General features: G+C 55.8%; 2 pseudogenes; one reads left to right on the top strand and one right to left on the bottom strand.

Moving 5' to 3' along the window:
• The window catches only part of LOC114685720, a 63,791-nt pseudogene extending 51,802 nt beyond the window's left edge, over nucleotides 1-11,989 (top strand).
• Nucleotides 11,990-13,304: 1,315 nt separating this feature from the next.
• LOC114685726 lies at nucleotides 13,305-17,615 on the bottom strand (annotated as a pseudogene).

Genomic DNA, 17,615 nt, shown 5'->3' on the forward strand with positions numbered 1-17,615 from the left:
TTTTCAGGAGTGAGTCACAGGGCGGCTTTGGAGGCTCTTGCACAGCATGGCAGAGACAGATGTTTGTCGCCTGAATTGTCTCAGAGACAGAGAGAGAGTAGTAATAATAAAATGGTAATGGATAATAATATTATAATAATAATGAATGGTGCCAAAGAAATCCTGGACAAGGCTCACTCAGTACCTGTGGCTCCTCCCAACATTTCTAACTCCACCCCCTACCCTAACCCTCACCAACCCAGCTTCTCTTTCCTAAATAAACCAGCCATTTCCACCACGCTCTCTCTTGGCTCACGGCTCACTCTTAGCATTTTGGGTCCTCAGCTCCTCTCCCCATCTTCCCCTCTCCCCCCGCCTCTCTCTCCTCATGGCCGGGTTCAGTCTGGACCCATCCAGATGACTCTAGCTGTTCTCTCCTCATTTCTACAATAAAACTCTTCTCCTCTGGCTATGATCAAAAAACACCAATGGCGGGCGGTGGTGGCGCACTCCTTTAATCCCAGCACTCGGAGGCAGAGGCAGGTGGATCTCTGTGAGTTCGAGGCCAGCCTGGGCTACCAAGTGAGTTCCAGGAAAGGCGCAAAGCTACACAGAGAAACCCTGTCTCTAAAAACAAAAACAAAAACAAACAAACAAACAAAACACCAATGACAGTCAATGTGGAGAGGATGTGGAGCAAAGGGAACACTCCTCCACTGTTGGTGGGAATGCAAACTTGTACAACCACTGTGGAAATCAGTATGGCGGTTTCTCAGAAAATTGGGAATCAATCTACCTCAAGACCCAGCCATACCACTCTTGGGCATATACCCAAGGAATGCTCAATCATACCACAAAGATACATGCTCAACTATGTTCATAGCAGCACTATTTGTAATAGCCGGAACCTGGAAAACAACCTAGATGCCTGTCAACTGAAGAACGGATTAAGAAAAATGTGGTACAATATACACAGTGGAGTACTACTCAGCAAAGAAAAACTGATAGCATGAAATTTGCAGGCAAATGGATGGAACTAGAAAAAAATCATCCTGAGTGAGGTAACCAAACCCAGAAGGACAAACATGGTATGGTACTCACTCATAAGTGGATTCTAGATATAAAGCAAAGAACAATCAGACTGCAACCCACAGAACCAGGGAGGCTACATAGCAGGGGGGACCTAGGATGACTGTGGCTTCTAATAAGTTTTGGTTTTACTCAATCACTGGGCCAAGCCTCAATGAAACATTTCACTATTAAGATAAGGATTTGTACTCTATCAAGCTGATAATAGAAAACATAAATAAATAAATAAATAAATAAATAAATAAATAAATAAATAAATAAATAAAAATGAAAAAAAAAAAACTCTTCTCCTCAACTGTTTGAAAAAAACCATGTGTTGTAGCTTTGTGCATGGAAACTACCTCATGCCACAAAACAGGCCACCACCAGCCCGTGAGAGTTGTTGGTGTGGAGGCCCCAAGTAGGAGTCCATGCTGTATTCCTGGAGTGTGCCCTCAGTAGCAGGGTGTCCTGACACAAGTCTGCTGGCGACAGGTGTGGTGTCGGGAGTCTTGGCCTAGAGGTGAGTGTTCTGGGAAGGGGTCTAGCCCTGTTCTCTTGTATCCATCTGTATCTGAAGATGCTCGTGTTGCTGGCAGAGATGAAGTCTCCTTCGGTGGCGTTCCTGGGGTCCACTGTAAAAACAGACTGTCTTTATTTCCCGTGCACTGGTCTCCTCACTTTCTGTTCTAGTCATATCAAACTGGGACAGTTCAGGGACAAACATCTGTCCTGTGTGCACACACAGTATGACTGACTGAGAATTGACCTTTGATTGACCCAGAGGCCTTTGTGTCCTCGGCCCCCACGGTGGGGACCCAGGCCGACTTCTCTGTCTTTGTTAGAATTCCTTTGCAGGTGGCAGTGGATTGAGAAGTAGAGAAAGGATCGTGGACAGGAAGTTGCACTAGGTGGCTGCCCATCTGATCCTGTGACTATTTACAGTGCTTGCCCCTGGATTTCTGCCTGGAAGGAAAGGGGCTCTCCTTGTCAGAAGTTCTTCATAAAGAAAACCAGTCAGGGCAGCCATTGCTGTTAAGGACCTGGATTCGGTTCCCAGCACCCATGTATAGCTTACAACCGTGTGTAACTCTCTCTCTCTTCCGGCATGTTCATGGTGCACAGACATACGTGCAGGCTAAACACTCTACACAGAAAATTTAAAAAAAATTCTTAAAAATAAAATAGAGCTGGAGAGACAGCTTGGGGTAAGGACACTTGTTGCTCTTCCAGAGGACCTGGGTTCAGTTCCCAGCACCCACATGGCAGCTCACAACTATCTTTAACTCCAGTTTCAGGAATCCAACGCTCTCTTCTGACCTCTGCAGGTTCCAGCATGTACATGGTGCACATATATACATGTAGGCAAAACTCATAAACATAAAATAAATCTTTAAATATAAAAAAAAATAAATAAGCAAGAAAACCAGCCAGAAGGTCCATAATTTCCTTCCTTATGGCTTTTCTTGTTTCTGGAGACAGGTGGCACCTCCCATGTCACGCAGCTTTCCTCTAGGTGGTCTGTCATTTGGAAGGAGTGCTGAGATGGCACTGTAGCCACTGGTTGTGAATGGACCTCCCTAAGTGACCCCCCAGTTCTACCTGAACCCTGAAATCAATCACCTTTATCTCCTCCTCCCCCAGTGCAGGCAGAGGGCCCTTGAACATTGTCCACCCCGACCTGTGGGGCGCTGTTCAGGACAGCACCCCTGGCTGGACAGCCCTCAGGACCAGCGGGTTGGTCTGGCTGATTGCAGGAGTGGTCAGGTTGTGCCTTTCTTGGCTCTTCAGATGTTCTCTTTGGAGTCTTCTGTGGGGCTTGCTGCGGCCCTCCCTCCTGTGTGTGACGTCTCAGGGTCGCACAGGCGTCCTGGAGCCTTGTCCCTGGCCCCCTCTGCTGCACAGATTGGATCATCTACAATACTCCCTGCCCTGGGGTCTTTCCACGTTGCTCCTGCTCATCTCTCGACTCCTGGGCTGCAGTTGTCCTCTCACATCTGTTACTGGTTTGGTCTGGTTTGTCTTAGTGGATGGGTCCTACTTTCTCTACCAGGTTGTGTTATTTTGTGCTAGTTTGTGACATGCTGATGGTGTGTGGGCCTTGCTTTCCAGGAGTTAGGTTGGGCTCCATCCTTACTTCAGAACACAAAGTAAGGACAGCCCCCCAAAGCCTTGACAGTGATAGCCTGCACTTGGCTGGCTGTGTGAATCAAGAAGCAGAAGTTGACCCAGGGAAAAGTGTCTGTGGTCCTCAGAGCTCCTGACTCTACAGCTGTTTTTATGTGCCTGTGGACAGCCCTTCATCTTTAGTGAGAAAGTTCCTTGGGAGAGCTCCAGGCTCTCCTGCCACCCTCCCGCATTCCTCTATACTTCTAGAACCAGCATCCCCAAGAGGCCCTATACGTGAGTGTGCCGTGGGCTCCAGGTACACTGGGCGAGCAGATCGCCGCTCCCATACCATCCACCTTTGTTCTGGGCAAGCCTGGCTGACATGTCCTCTTTCCAAGTTTGTCCCAAGAACTTGGTCTCCCTAAACTGCCATCTGAGCAGTCTGGCTCTGACACCCCCAGGCCATAGGGTCTGTTGTGCCTGCGACTCAGAGGTGTGTACTGGGACAACCACCACAGGACTCTGGCTAGTAGAATAGAAGGTCTGGCTTACATTCTTGGTACCTCTGACTTTGGTGCTTCCCTGAGCCTAGAGATGTGTGCTTGAACATGTCCTCAAGCACCCCCCACGTCTGGGTCATTTGAAGGGGCCTCACCTCTGTGCCCACTCCATGAGGCTGCACACACCCTCACCTGCCATGCACTGCAGTTCTTGTTGCAATTACCTTGTCTGTTGTCCCTCTGTCCTCAAAGATGATTGCTGAAGCCTTGGCCCAAGGCGGGATGCACGTAAGAGCCCGGTTCCCGCCCACCTCCACCATGTCTGCTGGCCCGTCAAGCTCCATCTCTTTGGGCGGACAGCCCACAGCACAGGTATTTACAGATCGGGCTTTGTACAGGGCTCGGCCCAAAAGCTTGGGTTTCTTCTGAGCACCTTCATGAAACATACCTCTTTTCTTTGTCAGTGACTTCCTTCATGGTGGCTTTCAAGCAGTAAAACAAATGTTAAATTTTGCTTGAGGCCAAGCCCTGCTGGTCTGTCTTTCTTTCTTTTTTCCTTTTGAGACAGGGTAGCCTGAGTAGCTATCTACTAGGTATCTTTGTGTAGCCTGGCCATCCTGGAACTCACTCTGTAGACCAGGCTGACCTCGAACTCAGAGATCTGCCTGACTTGCCTCTCTGCCTTACAAGTGCTGCCATGAAAGGCGTGTACCACCATGCTCAGCTCTTGCTGAAGTTTCTAGAGGGCCTTTTCTTTACTTAAAATTGTCATACTTTTGTTTTCGTGATCAAATAAACAGGTGACATGGGCTGGGGATGTACTCGAGTTGGCAGAGTACTTGCCTAGCACGCACAAGGCCCTGGGTTTGATCACCAAGCTACATGTATAAAAATCGAGAGTGGCGGTAATTTTAGAACTCTTAAAGTGAGTTTGAAGCCAACCTTGGCTACATGAGACTCGATCTCAAAGGAAAACAAATAATGTGGCTTTCTAGGACTCTGCTGCCCAGGCTGTAGTACTGTGTGCAGCTGCTAGTTCCCACCAAGATCCAGATCCTCCGTGGTACCGGCCACATTGGAAGTACTCACTGCTGTTGACTTGTGTGGTCCATGTCATTAGGTTCAGAGTAGAGTGGGATTGTAGGGATAAGTGACGTAACAGAAGACTGTTTCTGTACAAACGAAAGGTATTGAGGATGTGATGTATGTCAGAGCTTGAGTGAGGTTCTTTGTGCATAGAACCATCTTCGTGTGCACTGTGGCAGGTAAATTCAAGCATTAGCTCCTTTTACAAGTGGAAGGGCCCGGGCGGTAGCGTGTTGAGGATCAGGACTCAAGTCCTGTCGGTAGAGTCTGCTGCTCTTGACGGCCTTGCTCTCTCTCCTGTGTGACAGAACCCGTCTGTGCATCTCTTGGAACAGGTTCTGTCCTGGGCCTCATCCTTTCTCCATCACCTACTGCGAGGTAGCTCCTGAGTTGTCAACTGGGTAGGTCTTAGGATCTCTAGCACTTCCTAACCCAGAAGGCAAGGACGTGAGGGAAGAGAGGGAAACAGATAAAGGCTAACACAAAGGTGCTTTGAAAAATTTGGGTCACTCTCAGAGAACATTGTGGTTTGATTGACTGAGCTGTCACTGGTCGATGCCAACCTAAGTCTACCCAGACTTACCCATCATCCTCCTGTGAAGTGCTGGCAGGTGGGGACATGTCCATGCAGCTGTGGGCTAGTGTGTTGAAGACAAATGCAACAGCTGTAGGAATCTGGAGCAGTACCGTGTGGCCAAGGATCTAACTAAGGCAAGGGGGTGCTTTGCTTTGGTTTGATTTTTTTTTTTTAAACTGTTTCTCTGTGTCCTGGAACTCACTCTGTAGCCCAGGCTGGCCTTGAACTCAGAGATCGGCCTGCCTCTGCCTCCTGAGTGCTGGGATTAAAGGCGTGTGCCACCATGGCCCAGCTGGTTTGATTTTTTTTTTTTTTTTTTTTAGCACATTCATTTTTGCTTGCTTTACTCAGAGGATAAAGGCCCCAAGAACACCTAAGGGAGAGAGGTCAGTGGAGAAAAGCCTGTCTCCAGGTCCTCTGGCCCTTTTGATTAGCCTCCCTCCCCAACTGGGGTCCCTGTGACCTCCTGTGTTTTTTCAGCAGTCTACCCAGGCTCTTCCTTCTGACCCAGCCATGCTGAGTAGTTCCCACGTGCTCTACTGAGCAGACTGCCACATTGCTGAAGCACCGTGTTTATGGGGCCTGGGCTTTCCCTGGGAGACCTTAGGCAAGTTACCTCACCGATGACGCTGTGTTCCTGCCTGTAACATGCAAGTGACGGATGGTGGGCAAGGGTCTGTCTGAAGCTCTGCCTCAGGTGCCACTGTGGGTTTTGTCAGCACCTGTGACATGCCCATCCCTGGACTAAGAATGTGACCTGAGAGCACAGCCAGGGTCCTTGTCCCGTCTCTTTCGTCCCACCCCCCTCCCCCAATCAGAGGCCTCTTCCCTGACAGCAGAAGCCCAGGAACAGCAACCCTCTCTGGCTCTTCCCCACACCTTGCTCCCAGATGGTCTTTGGGCTGCTCCTTTGTGTAGGGTGTCTGGTGACTAAGACGATCGACTTGGTATGGACTCCTAGAAGGTTCTTCGGAGGGGCTGGAGTTTCCGAATTATGGAGGTGAAAGGGCGCCCTTGGTTGGCTTCCTTCCTGTTGGAAATCTTTCTTCTGCCTCCCGTCCTCTGGGGCCGCCAGCTGCCCTGCCCCGGGGCAGCCAGAGACTCCAGGCTGACCCCACACTGGGTCATCTTCTGGGAGTTCCAGACCTGGTAAAATGCTGAAGTTTGCTGGGGCACATGCCGAGTAGGTAGTTCCGGAAGAGCCTTGTATGTAAATAGGCTGAGTGCAGTCTGGAGACCTTGAAGAGGAAGTTTTTAGACAATGTTAGGGGGAGAATTATGACACTGGTGTCCAGGCTTCCCAATAGAAGAGAGACCCTCTTGTCCCCAAAGGCATGACCTTTGGCTGGGTTGGGGTTCTCTCTACACATTGGAGGCTTCTCTATCCCCATGCTCCACTGGCTGTTGCTCCTTCATGTCGTAGACCGCTGTGTTATAGCTTGGCATAGCTGCTTTGACCTCTGCTGTGTCCTCAACAAAGGCAGAAGGTGTCGAAGTGTGTGTCCTGTGCCCGAGTGTGAGTGTTAATTAAGGTGGGACATGAACTGTGAGATTTCTTCCTGCTGTGTGGCCTTGTCCAGTCCCGTGGCCCTCTGGGCACCGAACTGTCCCAGTAGTAAACTGTAGCCAAGGAACAGCCACCCGGGCTGCTGCTGCTGCAGCCAGTGTCAAGTGCAGGCGGGCAGCTGGGACAGAGAAAGAGAAGGGGTTCCAGGGTCTCTGGGACATAGGAGGGGCAAGAACCCACTGGATGGAAGACCTGGCCAACAGGGCAGGGCTTGCTTGGACCACAGCCTTTTTTGGTAGCATCTGTAGTCAGCATGGAGCTGTGTGGTTCTGGGCCTTGGATAAGAAGGACATGGTTGGTTCCAAGCAGGGTTTTTATGGTCTGTGTAACCTATACCTGCCCTGGTGTCCATGGATTCCTAGTGCAGCCCAGCACCACAGGTATGCTGGATGCTCAGAGGAAAGACCTGCATGTTGTCCACCCAGCCCAACTCTGACCTTAAGTCAGGGTGAATCTGCTCAGAGGAAGGCGGCCAGAGCCTGAATCTGCTCTTGGTCATAGAGTAACAGCATTGTCTGGGGCACCCTTTTCTTTTTTTAGGTTTTATTTTTAATTATGTGTTTATATCTGTGTGTGGGGGGTTGTACATGTGAGGGCAATGCCCACAGAAACCAGAAGGCGGCCTTGAGTCCTCTGGAGCTGGAGTGATAGGTGGTTGTGAGCTGCTCCAGGTGGTTTCTAGGAACTGAACTCGGGTCTGTGAGCTTAGTCAGTGGTTCTGAGATAGCCAAGGCCCCATGCCAGCCCCATGTTGTCCTTGGCCTGGCCAGTGTGGGTGGACAGATGAGAAGTGCAAGTACCATCTTCCGAGTGGGGTCTGCGCCTGTTCCCAATCGGAGAAGTTAGGAGCCTACTCATAGAGGGTAATCTTTACCCAGCAGTCCTTGCGATGGGCAGAGGAGTGTGGGAAGGTGTGGAGGTCTGGCCCCACCGGCATCAGTGTCTAGTAAACTGGGAAGTCTGCAGAACTGTGGGGGTGCTTAGTCCATAATGATTGACTGGGGTTTAAGAGGTGCTCCCCTGATACTTGGGGCCTTTCGAGTTGGTATGGCCACCAGGGTGTCCCAGGATAGCAAGAGACCAACGGGCAGCTGTCTCTCCATCTGGAACGGCCATCCTGCGTGTCTCTGCTGAGAAGTGGGGTGCGTACACCCTGCTCCCTTTGCAGGGTTCTGTTTTCAGTCCTTGGAGTCCTTAGCTGCAGTTGGCCTGTGTCTGTTGTCCGGGTGTGCATTGACGGCAGAGGGCAGACACCCGGACAGAGCCAGGCCTCTGATAGAACTCACTCATGCCCTCAAGTAGGCTCTGCCAGGCCAGCCAGAGGTGCCAGCAGTCAGTGGAGTACTAGGGAGATATGCATGTGGCTCCTCAGCACCTCCCGCATCTGTACAGGTCACAGAGCCACTTTGTCCAAGGCCATGGCCTTGGAGCTAGAGTCCGACTGGAAGACCACTGTCTCCAGTCTTCACTGACTCTCAGAGAATGTTTCCAGACAGAATATGACAGAGCGTAAGGCCTTCCTAGCCCAGAACCCTGAAATCCTCATGGGCCCCACCAAGGAGCCAGGCTGCCCCTTGGATACCATGTGCTACGTGAACCCAGAGGAGAGGCTTGTGCCTGGGTGTAGCGTCTTGAAGAGAAGCAGGGCGGATAAGATGGGGTTGTCGGAGCAGTGGGGTGCTTGGTGTGTGTGTGTGTGTGGCATGGAGCCGGCTAAGTCTCTCCACTTCCAGGTCAGCCAGAGCAGCCTCACCATGCTGTCCTCACCATCACCGGGCCAGCAGGTGCCGACCCCACAGTCGATGCCCCTCCCCCGCAGCCATCCCACAGCCTGGCTCACAGCCCAACTCCAATGTCAGGTAGGGTGCTGGGGATGCCCACGTGCCCCATCCTCCCTTCACCCCATTTGGCCTCAGCTGGGATGGTGTTCTGAGCTCAGACCTGCTTTTGTTCACTTGGCTGCAGCTCCGGCCTGCCCCGTCCCCCAGCAGCTTCCTGCCTAGCCCCTCACCACAGCCTTCTCAGAGCCCAGTGACAGCACGCACCCCACAGAACTTCAGCGTCCCTCCCCTGGACCTCTAAACACCCCTGGTAAGTTGGGTCTGGGCTGGGTGGACAAGTCTACAAGGTGCCTAGTCCCCTTCCCCTCCAAGGTCTCGAGTTGTGTAGCGGTCTCACGGGCCCTCAGAGCTGCTCTGGCACCTGTCCCACAGCTTGTAGCTCTCCATCTTACCTGCCCTGTCCCCGCAGTGAACCCCAGTTCGGTCATGAGCCCAGCCGGCTCCAGCCAGGCTGAGGAGCAGCAGTACCTGGACAAGCTGAAGCAGCTGTCCAAGTACATCGAGCCCCTGCGACGCATGATCAACAAGATCGACAAGAATGAAGGTGAGCTGGCCCGGGCCAGGGCGGGCCGGGGCTCCAGGGCCTGCTGCTTCTGAAGGTCCCCTTTCCTTCCCAGACAGGAAAAAGGACCTAAGTAAGATGAAGAGCCTGCTGGACATTCTCACTGACCCCTCTAAGCGGTGAGCACTGCTCTGGGCCTTGGGCAGGACTGTGCTGTACCACAGCTCACAGAGGGTCCCCAAGACTTGTGACAATGTGGGTTTACAAAGAGTCCGGCGCTCTGTGGGCCATACTTGAAGCAGGGATGACTTCAACATTAGGTGTGTGCTGAACTTCAACCCTGTCCACACCGTCCCAGCACCCACCTTTCAACCCTGTTCATGGCCACTGTGCTAGGTGCCGGTTTGTACTGGCCCCGCCGTCAGCTACCCGGGACAGGTTGGCTGAGTCGGCCTAGGGCAGACGCCGCGTCTCACACCCGAGTGCTGTCGGCCGCTGCGGCTGTGTGCACTGTTGTGAAGATGAACCCAGAGGGCCCTCTGAGAAGCTCAGGCCTGACCCTGGGCTGCCCGGCTTCCAGCTTCTTCTGCCCACCAGCCTCAGGGTGCTGTTCACAGCAGTGCTCAGGACTGCACATGGATGCGTCTCCACACCTACCCAGGTGTCAGTTCAGCTCACCTTAGGCTCCGCTGTCCTTCAGGAGGATTCTCCCAGGGTCTGTAGTCACTGTTGGGTGGGCTGTTGGAGCTACACAGTCCTCCAGGCCTCTTAGGTTGGAATCTTTCAAGCCACAGGACCAAGATGGGGCAAGAGCTGGCTCGGGTGAGACTGAGACCTCCTGGTCTGTCTGTTCTGGAAGAAGTTAGGGGGCTGGGGTGATAGGGACCAGCGCCCGAGAGTCCCCTGCTCCAGCCCTCCACAGTGTCAGATCATGTGCCCTCTCCTCAGTGTCCCCTGAAGACCCTGCAGAAGTGTGAGATTGCCCTGGAGAAACTCAAGAACGACATGGCAGTGGTGAGCGGAGCCCAAGGGCCCCACCCTGTGGAAGGAGTCTATGGGCAGGAGTTACACTGTGCAGGACCGGACCGGACCGGACCGGACCTGGAAGTCGCTCTCTGCCCCGAATCCTTACCTCTGTCCTGAGGATGAGGTCACTGGGGTGGGAGTGAGGCTGCCAGGCTGGAAATGTGTTCAGAAACAACCACCATGGTCTGCACTCTGCCAGGGTAGAGGCTGTCGGGGACCCTGGGGCCTGGAAGATTCCTCAGAATGGGGAGGCCTTGAGCCCAGGCCACTGACCCTTGCCGTCTGTCTTGTCTCTAGCCCACACCGCCCCCCCACCAGTTCTTCCAACCAAACAGCAGGACCTGTGCCAGCCGCTCCTCGACGCGGTCCTGGCCAACATCCGCTCCCCTGTCTTCAACCACTCCCTGTACCGCACATTCGTGCCAGCCATGATGGCCATCCACGGCCCGCCGATCGTGTATGTACCCAGGGTGGGCCTAGCGGTAAGCAGCAGGCCAGAGGCGTGTGGCATCTGCGTAGTGACTTCGGTGTCTCCCCCAGGTCCCCGGTGGTATGTTCCCGGAAGCGCAGACTGGAGGAGGACGAGCGCCAGAGCATCCCCAATGTGCTGCAGGGAGAAGTGGCCAGGTTGGACCCCAAGTTCCTGGTGAACTTGGACCCTTCTCACTGCAGCAACAACGGCACCGTCCACCTCATCTGCAAGCTGGGTGAGTGGCCGGGTGGGGTGGGTGCCTTGCCTTCCCGCTGGAGGCGATCTCCGGGCCTCGGGGTCACACCTGCTCGCGTGGCCTGCCGCCATTGCTGCTGCTGCAGCCTCACTTCCCCTTCCCGCCCCAGCTCATCCTCCAGCCCGAGTCCGCTCATCCGTCTTTCTCCACAAAAGTAGCTGTGGTGGCTCGAGGTCCCGGGAGACGATTGGCGGGCTCCTGTCTGCACAAGGTGCTTCCTGGCTTTAGAGCCTGGGAAGCTGAGAGGGAGGCCTTTAGGTCTGCAGCAGCAGGCCTCGGTGGGACCCGTGGAGGGTCGAGAGCCCTTCAGGAGCGTGGGCGAGGCGGAGGGCTGTGTCTGTGCCTGCCAGGCTGTTGGCCCGGTCACGTGTGCAGCTTTTGTGTCACAGATGACAAGGACCTCCCTAGTGTGCCTCCCCTGGAGCTCAGTGTGCCCGCTGACTACCCCGCCCAGAGCCCGATGTGGATCGACCGTCAGTGGCAGTACGGTGGGTGCCCTAGAGAAACCGAGGCAGCAGGGTCTCTGGCAGACAGCAGAAAGACGCCTCCCATCCCCCAGGGGGCCTGGAGAGAGAGGGCACCTGTCAATGGAGGAGGGCAGTCAAGTTCACGGTACTCCTGTGGAGCTCTGCAAGGTGACCCAGGGCCACCAGCAGCAGCTCCTGCAGCTCCCTCTGGGTCATAGCGCCCCCAAGAGAGCCAGCCCCTGGGGTGGGAGCAGCTCCGCGGATCTGCGGGCTCACAGCAGGGACCGAGGGGTGGCGGGTGCCCCTCGCCAGGCTCGGCACTCAGGGCTGCCGCTGTGTTGCAGATGCCAACCCCTTCCTGCAGTCGGTGCACCAGTGCATGACCTCCAGGCTGCTGCAGCCCCCGACAAGCACTCGGTCACAGCCCTGCTCAACACCTGGGCCCCAGAGCATCCACCAGGCCTGCCTCTCGGCTGCCTAGCGGACTTGAACTTCAGGACTGCTGGCAGCCCTTCGGGCTGCAGACTTCACACCGCCTGCCAAGACGTTACTAGTGTTGGCTTCTTAGAGGGCCTGGGTTAGGTTAGCTTTCCCGCTTTCACCTTCTGTCTTGGGGACCTGGCAGATGTCTCCCCATGCTTGTGCAGTATTGACCAGGTAGCTGTGGAGCTGGCTGCGTAAGGGTCTGGGCTGTTCCCAGGAAGGTTTTCCATTGGTTTCTTCCTCCAGAAGTCAGGCCCCCACACTTCCACAGCCTTTCTGGACTCTGTCCACTCAGCAGCATGAGAACTCAGGTCCCATCTAAGCATCTCTGTTACAATCCACTGTACTTGTGTCTGGAGAATGTGGGGGACACAGGAAACCCCCACTCTACACACAGTTCTCCAGTCACAGCCCTCAGAAGGCATGTGGGCACATCACAGGGATACTTGTGAATCACGGGCACAGGTTCAGTCTGAAGGGAAGGCCGGTCAGGCGGCAGCAGGTTCTCTGCCACCAGCAGGACCTCGGCTTCACCACGGGTTCCTCATAGTGCTCTGAGGAGGAGCAGCAGCTGGGGCCGGGGCTGACCCTGACATTCCTGTGCCGCTCTTGGGTGAAGGGCTGTGTCAGTGCTGAGACAGGAGTGGTCAGTCCGAGACGGTCCTTGGGACCCACAGCCTCAGAACACCACATTCTTCTTCTGTCTACCACCAGGAGCCTGGGCTTCCTTCAGTATGCTGCCATAAGTATGCACTTGCCGTATGCACTGGGCAGCACTCTGATGAAAAGAAATTCCCCCTTTTTTATATGTGCACTACTCTGTTATATGATTCTTATAATAAATTTATTATTCCTGTGTTTGTCAGGAGTTTACTGCATCGACCTTTTTGTGAGTCTGGGCCCGCTGTCGGGGATGCTGTCCATCTTGGGAAACCCTGGACTTCATCCGCATTCCGACGTCGCCTCCTGACTCAGGCCCAGGCCCCAGTCTAGTTCTGAGATGGATTCAGTGGGCAGTGGTGGTGTGAGGGCTGGGCAGCTGGGCAGGAGGAGGCACGAGCTGGCCACTCCAGGTGGCAGCTGCTGGTCTGGGGTAGTGTGATCTGGAGAGGACAGTTTTCCCTCAGCTGTGGTCCTGTGAACCCTCAAAAGGCTCAGCCCAGCCAGACTGGTGTCCGGGCAGCACAGGACAGACAGTGTCTGGTTCTCAGTCATACCCATGTACCTAGAAGGCAGCCCTCAGGCTGGCCAGAGGGCCACGAGACCGCTGGTGCACAGCATCTCGGGATGATGCACCAGCCTTGGCTGCCTGGATAGGGCACTCCCAGAGCAGCAGGGACACCTGACAGTGAGAGGAAGGAGGCTTAGGACTTGGAGAAACAATTTTTATTTTCAGTCAACAGGTAGTAGAATAACATTTTATAATGTGCATTTGCAGAAATGCAGGAATAGTAAAATAGAAGAAATAGACAGTCTCCTCAGTTCTGAGAGCAAGTCCTTTATCTGTCGTGGGTTCTGTCTGTCTTGGAATTCCGTGTGGCTGAAAAGTAGGGTTGGTGCGAGCCACTGTCGAGAGATGACGGCCGGGCTCCAGGGCGCCGGTTTCAGCAGCACGGAGCGGTGCAGGCGCCGGCTCTGCACCACTTGCAGCCTCTTCTGCCGCTCAGCAAAGTTGTTCTTCAGGCTTGGTTTCAGGCGGGCAGGATGGCAACGCTCTGCTGCAGCATTGGGCTCAAATAGGCTGGGTGGAGGAAAGGATAGTCAGGGCAGGTGCTAGCAGTTGCCTCGAGGGGGCCTGGACCAGCAGCTAGGCGGGAGCAGAGCCGCCTGGCTTTACCTCTGGACACCCTACCCTCCTGTCTCTTGTGGCACCAAGCTGTGGGCGCCCGCTCCCTGTGCCTGGAACTCACCACTTCTTAGAGAGGCCCTTGGCGTGACCCTGGGGAACTGCATGGACTCCTGGTCCCTGGGAAAGGAAGTTAGCCATGAGCCCACACCTCCTCTGGCTGGGGCAGGGTGCTGGGCACAAGGCACTCACTTGGAGAGCCTAGCCCAGCCTCCTCAGCTGCAGTTTTGGACTTTGGTTCCCCTCCAGGAGTGACTTGAGGTGCTGCAGCTGAAAGACAGACAAGAGGCATGTGGGGCCGTGTCCCGGCCACTGGCGTGCAGGCCATGTCCTGCCGGGGCCTCACCTCCTGGGCCTGCAGGAGTGCGTTCCACAGCTGACGGATGACCACCTCACACTGCTGCACGTGGTGGGTTTGCGCAGGTGTGGAGGCAGGTTCAGGATGGAGGCCGTCCCTGCCCCCTGCCGGCCATGCACCCCCCAGCAACGTGACCCCAGAATTGGAAGCCTCTGCATCCTCGTCTCTGAAACATTACAGCAGCCAGAGACGGCCTGTGGGAATGGTCCAGCCACCCCCACAACCTCCCTGGGGTAGCGCCCATGCCTGCCATGTGGAAGACGCCCATTCCACTGCCAGGTATTCTGGAGCCACTAGGACCCAAATCTCTTTCTCCCACTATGGTGAGGGCATCTAGCTAGCTGCGTACCCCACCCAGCATGTTTCTTGCCAAGGGTGTTCCAGGAGCTGGGGCTTCAGAGAAGTGAGGCGGACTACGGGACACTAGTAGCTTGGTCTGGCTCTGTACTGCTAACCCATGCCTCCGAAGGCGGACTGACCGGCGGACTTGACCGACACACGCTCACAGCCAGGTGCGGTGGCGCGCGCCTGTGATCCTCACACTCGGGAGGCAGAGGCAGGTAAAGCTGCAGAGTACGTTCCAGGCCAGCCAGGGCTGCGTACCGAGACCCTGGTCCCCCACCCCACCCCCTTCCCGGCAAACTAATTAGGAGGCCAGATCACTTTTTTGTCTCTTCTCTGAGAACACAGTAGTTTAGGGGTTTCCACTGGTCAGCCAGGGTCTCTGCAGGACCCCCAGGGGAGGGACAGCAGCCTGGCAGCTGCCTGCTCCCTGGAGCCCACTCTCATCCTCATGGAGACCAGGCAGCCTGCTGGTCCCAGGGTGGAAACCTAAGGGTCAGCTTGGGGCCCGGGGGTGCAGGCCTGGTCCTGGGTGCAGGCCGGCCGTACTTGGCCTGTCCCTGCGCCTCAGGGACTCTGTCCAGCTTGCTGCCGTGGAACAGGGCAGCGCTGCTGAGTGACCGCTCTTCCAGGTCTGTCTTTTGGAGGGTGTCAGGCTTCAGTTCTTGCTTCTTGAAGGAGCTGGGCTGGGGCCTGGTCTTGCTTTGTGAGTTGGCTGCAGGGCACACCAACGGGACCGTCACAAAAGGCCTTGAAAGGCAGAGACCCGTTCTCTAGGATCAACCAGTGTACCGGAGAAGCCCTGACCTGACAGTCTCCGTCACTGTCCTGAGGAGAGGGAAAACACTTTCCCGAGGCTGCAGAGAGGAGGGAATAAAGTGGACAGGGAAGCCTGTGGTGTGGCGCCTGCTGGGCCCTGCCAGAAAACCACAGTGGTGGACACTGGCTTCCGTTCTGGGTAGAAGAAACTGGAGGCCTGGGATCCCATCCCGTGGGGCTGCTGCTAGTGAAGCCACCCAGCCTCCTGGAGGAGGTGGATGGAAGAGGAGGGGCGGGGCTGTGGGAGCATGACCCTCCCCGGAGGACAGGGGCTGGGGCTCGTTCCCGCTAATGACCCAGCCACTCACTGCCCTCCCCCCCCGGGTGACCTGCTACGTCATCTGCTGTTCCACACTGACAGCCAGGCTTCGTCCTCTTAGGGCCACCCCCTTTGCCAAAGAGAAGAAGGGGTTTCACTAGGCAGCACCTCCCACCAGGCTGCCCAGCCTGGGGCCCTGGCTCACCGGACGTGATGGAGTTGGAGGCAGACTTGTTTGGACTGAAGGCTGGATGTAGAGATGCTGCCTGTAGGGAGGATGCGGGGCTCAGCCTGAGGACCCGCTTCTGCCCACTACCCGGCCCTCCGTGCTCAAGCAGGGCCCCCACACCTGCTGAGCCCCACGGGAGCAGTTACCCCTGGACAGGCTTCTGCAGGGGCCAGCTGCAAAGTAGAGGGCCTGGGCCTGAAGGAGCGGCAGGCCCTGAGGCCTCCGTTCCCACCGCTACGTCCTGCAGGGCCACCAGGAGCTGCGCGGGTGCAGCCACCAACTTGGGCTGCACTGGGCTCAACCCGCCATGCTAGGTCATGCTGCCCTGCTGGAGAAGAGCCCTCCCACCTCCTGTTCTCGGCCCGTCTTCACCAAGAGGGAGCCTGGGCATGCCAGGACTGCTTCCAAGTAGACGTGTTTAACAGATCACCAGATGACCTGAAGCCCTTGGGCTGCGAAGGAGGAAGTGTTTTGTTTGAATACTGGCTAGTTCTCGGGTCCCTAAGGCTGCTGTGGAGGGTGCAGGAAGGAGTCCCCAGAGTGGGTGTGCTGAGAGACACCTCACTCCAGTGTAAGGAATCAGCGACACAGGGCTGGGGACCCAGGGGCAGGCACCACGGCAGCAGCGTCAACCTGCCAGGGCAATGAGGTCCAGGAGACGGGGGCCACTCCTGTCGGGAGTTCTGCTCAGCAGCCCACTGTTCTACTGCACAGACCCCATGCCTTTGGTGCCGTGGCTGGGAAGGTGACATCTATCCAAGTGCCCCAAACTGGCCCCCCGAGTTAGCCGCACAGGTACCGGTTCGTTCCCAGCAGGCATGTGAGTCCTACCTTTTTTCTGAGGCTTCTCATTCATGATCAGTTTGTAGTGGAGATCTGAAAGCAAGCAAATACTCCTCCTTAGCACACCCCAAATCTACAGCCACTCAGAGCCAAGCATGGCCCCCCCAGCCTTTTCCACCAGCCTCGGGCTGGTCCCTGTCATCCCAACACCCGCGAGGAGCCTATCCACCAGGCCAGTCAGGGACAGGGCTGCTGAAGGCAGGATGGCTAGCCTTCCAGAGCCCCTGGCAACAGGGTGTGTGTGATAGGAGGCTGGTCAGTGACATGGGGTGAGCCTCACAGAAAAGCATAGAGAGGGAGCCCTAATGTAATACATGCCCAAGAGAATCTTTGGCCATTCCAGTAAAAACAGTACCAGAAAAAGAAGAGGCCAAGGGAAGTTGAGGGCTAAGGTGTTATCAGCACAGTCAGTCACAGAGGCCTGAAGCTCTGAGTAAAGCCTCGCGGGTGGGGAGCATGAAGCGTGCCCCCGCTGGAAGGATGCAGGGCATATCCGGGCGGGCCCTGCGCATGTGTTGAGTTGTGACCATCTGCTCGCATCTTCTCTGCTGTTTAACTTCCGCAACGGTTTTAAAACGGGGTGGGCCACACACTGCGCTGGCAGAGTGCACAGGAGGATCCGCGTCCGCCTGGGAGGGGGCACAAAAGGACCCACCGAGGAGAAGCGCCCGCGCCTTCCCCGCACCCGCAGACTGTTCGGGCTGTAAATGCCGGGCGGGCACCAGGCGGCTCACCCTTGTTCTCCCGCTTCAGGTGCTCGATCTCCTCGTGGAGTTTGACCAGCGTCTCCAGTGCTGCTGCTGTAGGAACTGCAAGCTCTTCTCCAGGTCCAGGATCCGCTTCTGGGCCTCGCTGAGCCCGAGCGGAGCCGGCTGCGTCCCGCGTGCTGCGGGCCGACGGGAGGGCGCGCGTGAGCGGGACGCACCCCGGGAGCCTGGGCCGCGAGCTGAGGGGCCGCGCCCCGCCGCCACCCCGGCCCCGCTCAT

The sequence above is a fragment of the Peromyscus leucopus genome, unplaced genomic scaffold (genome assembly GCF_004664715.2).
Source record: "Peromyscus leucopus breed LL Stock unplaced genomic scaffold, UCI_PerLeu_2.1 scaffold_1107, whole genome shotgun sequence".
In the NCBI taxonomy this organism is placed as follows: Eukaryota; Metazoa; Chordata; class Mammalia; order Rodentia; family Cricetidae; genus Peromyscus; species Peromyscus leucopus.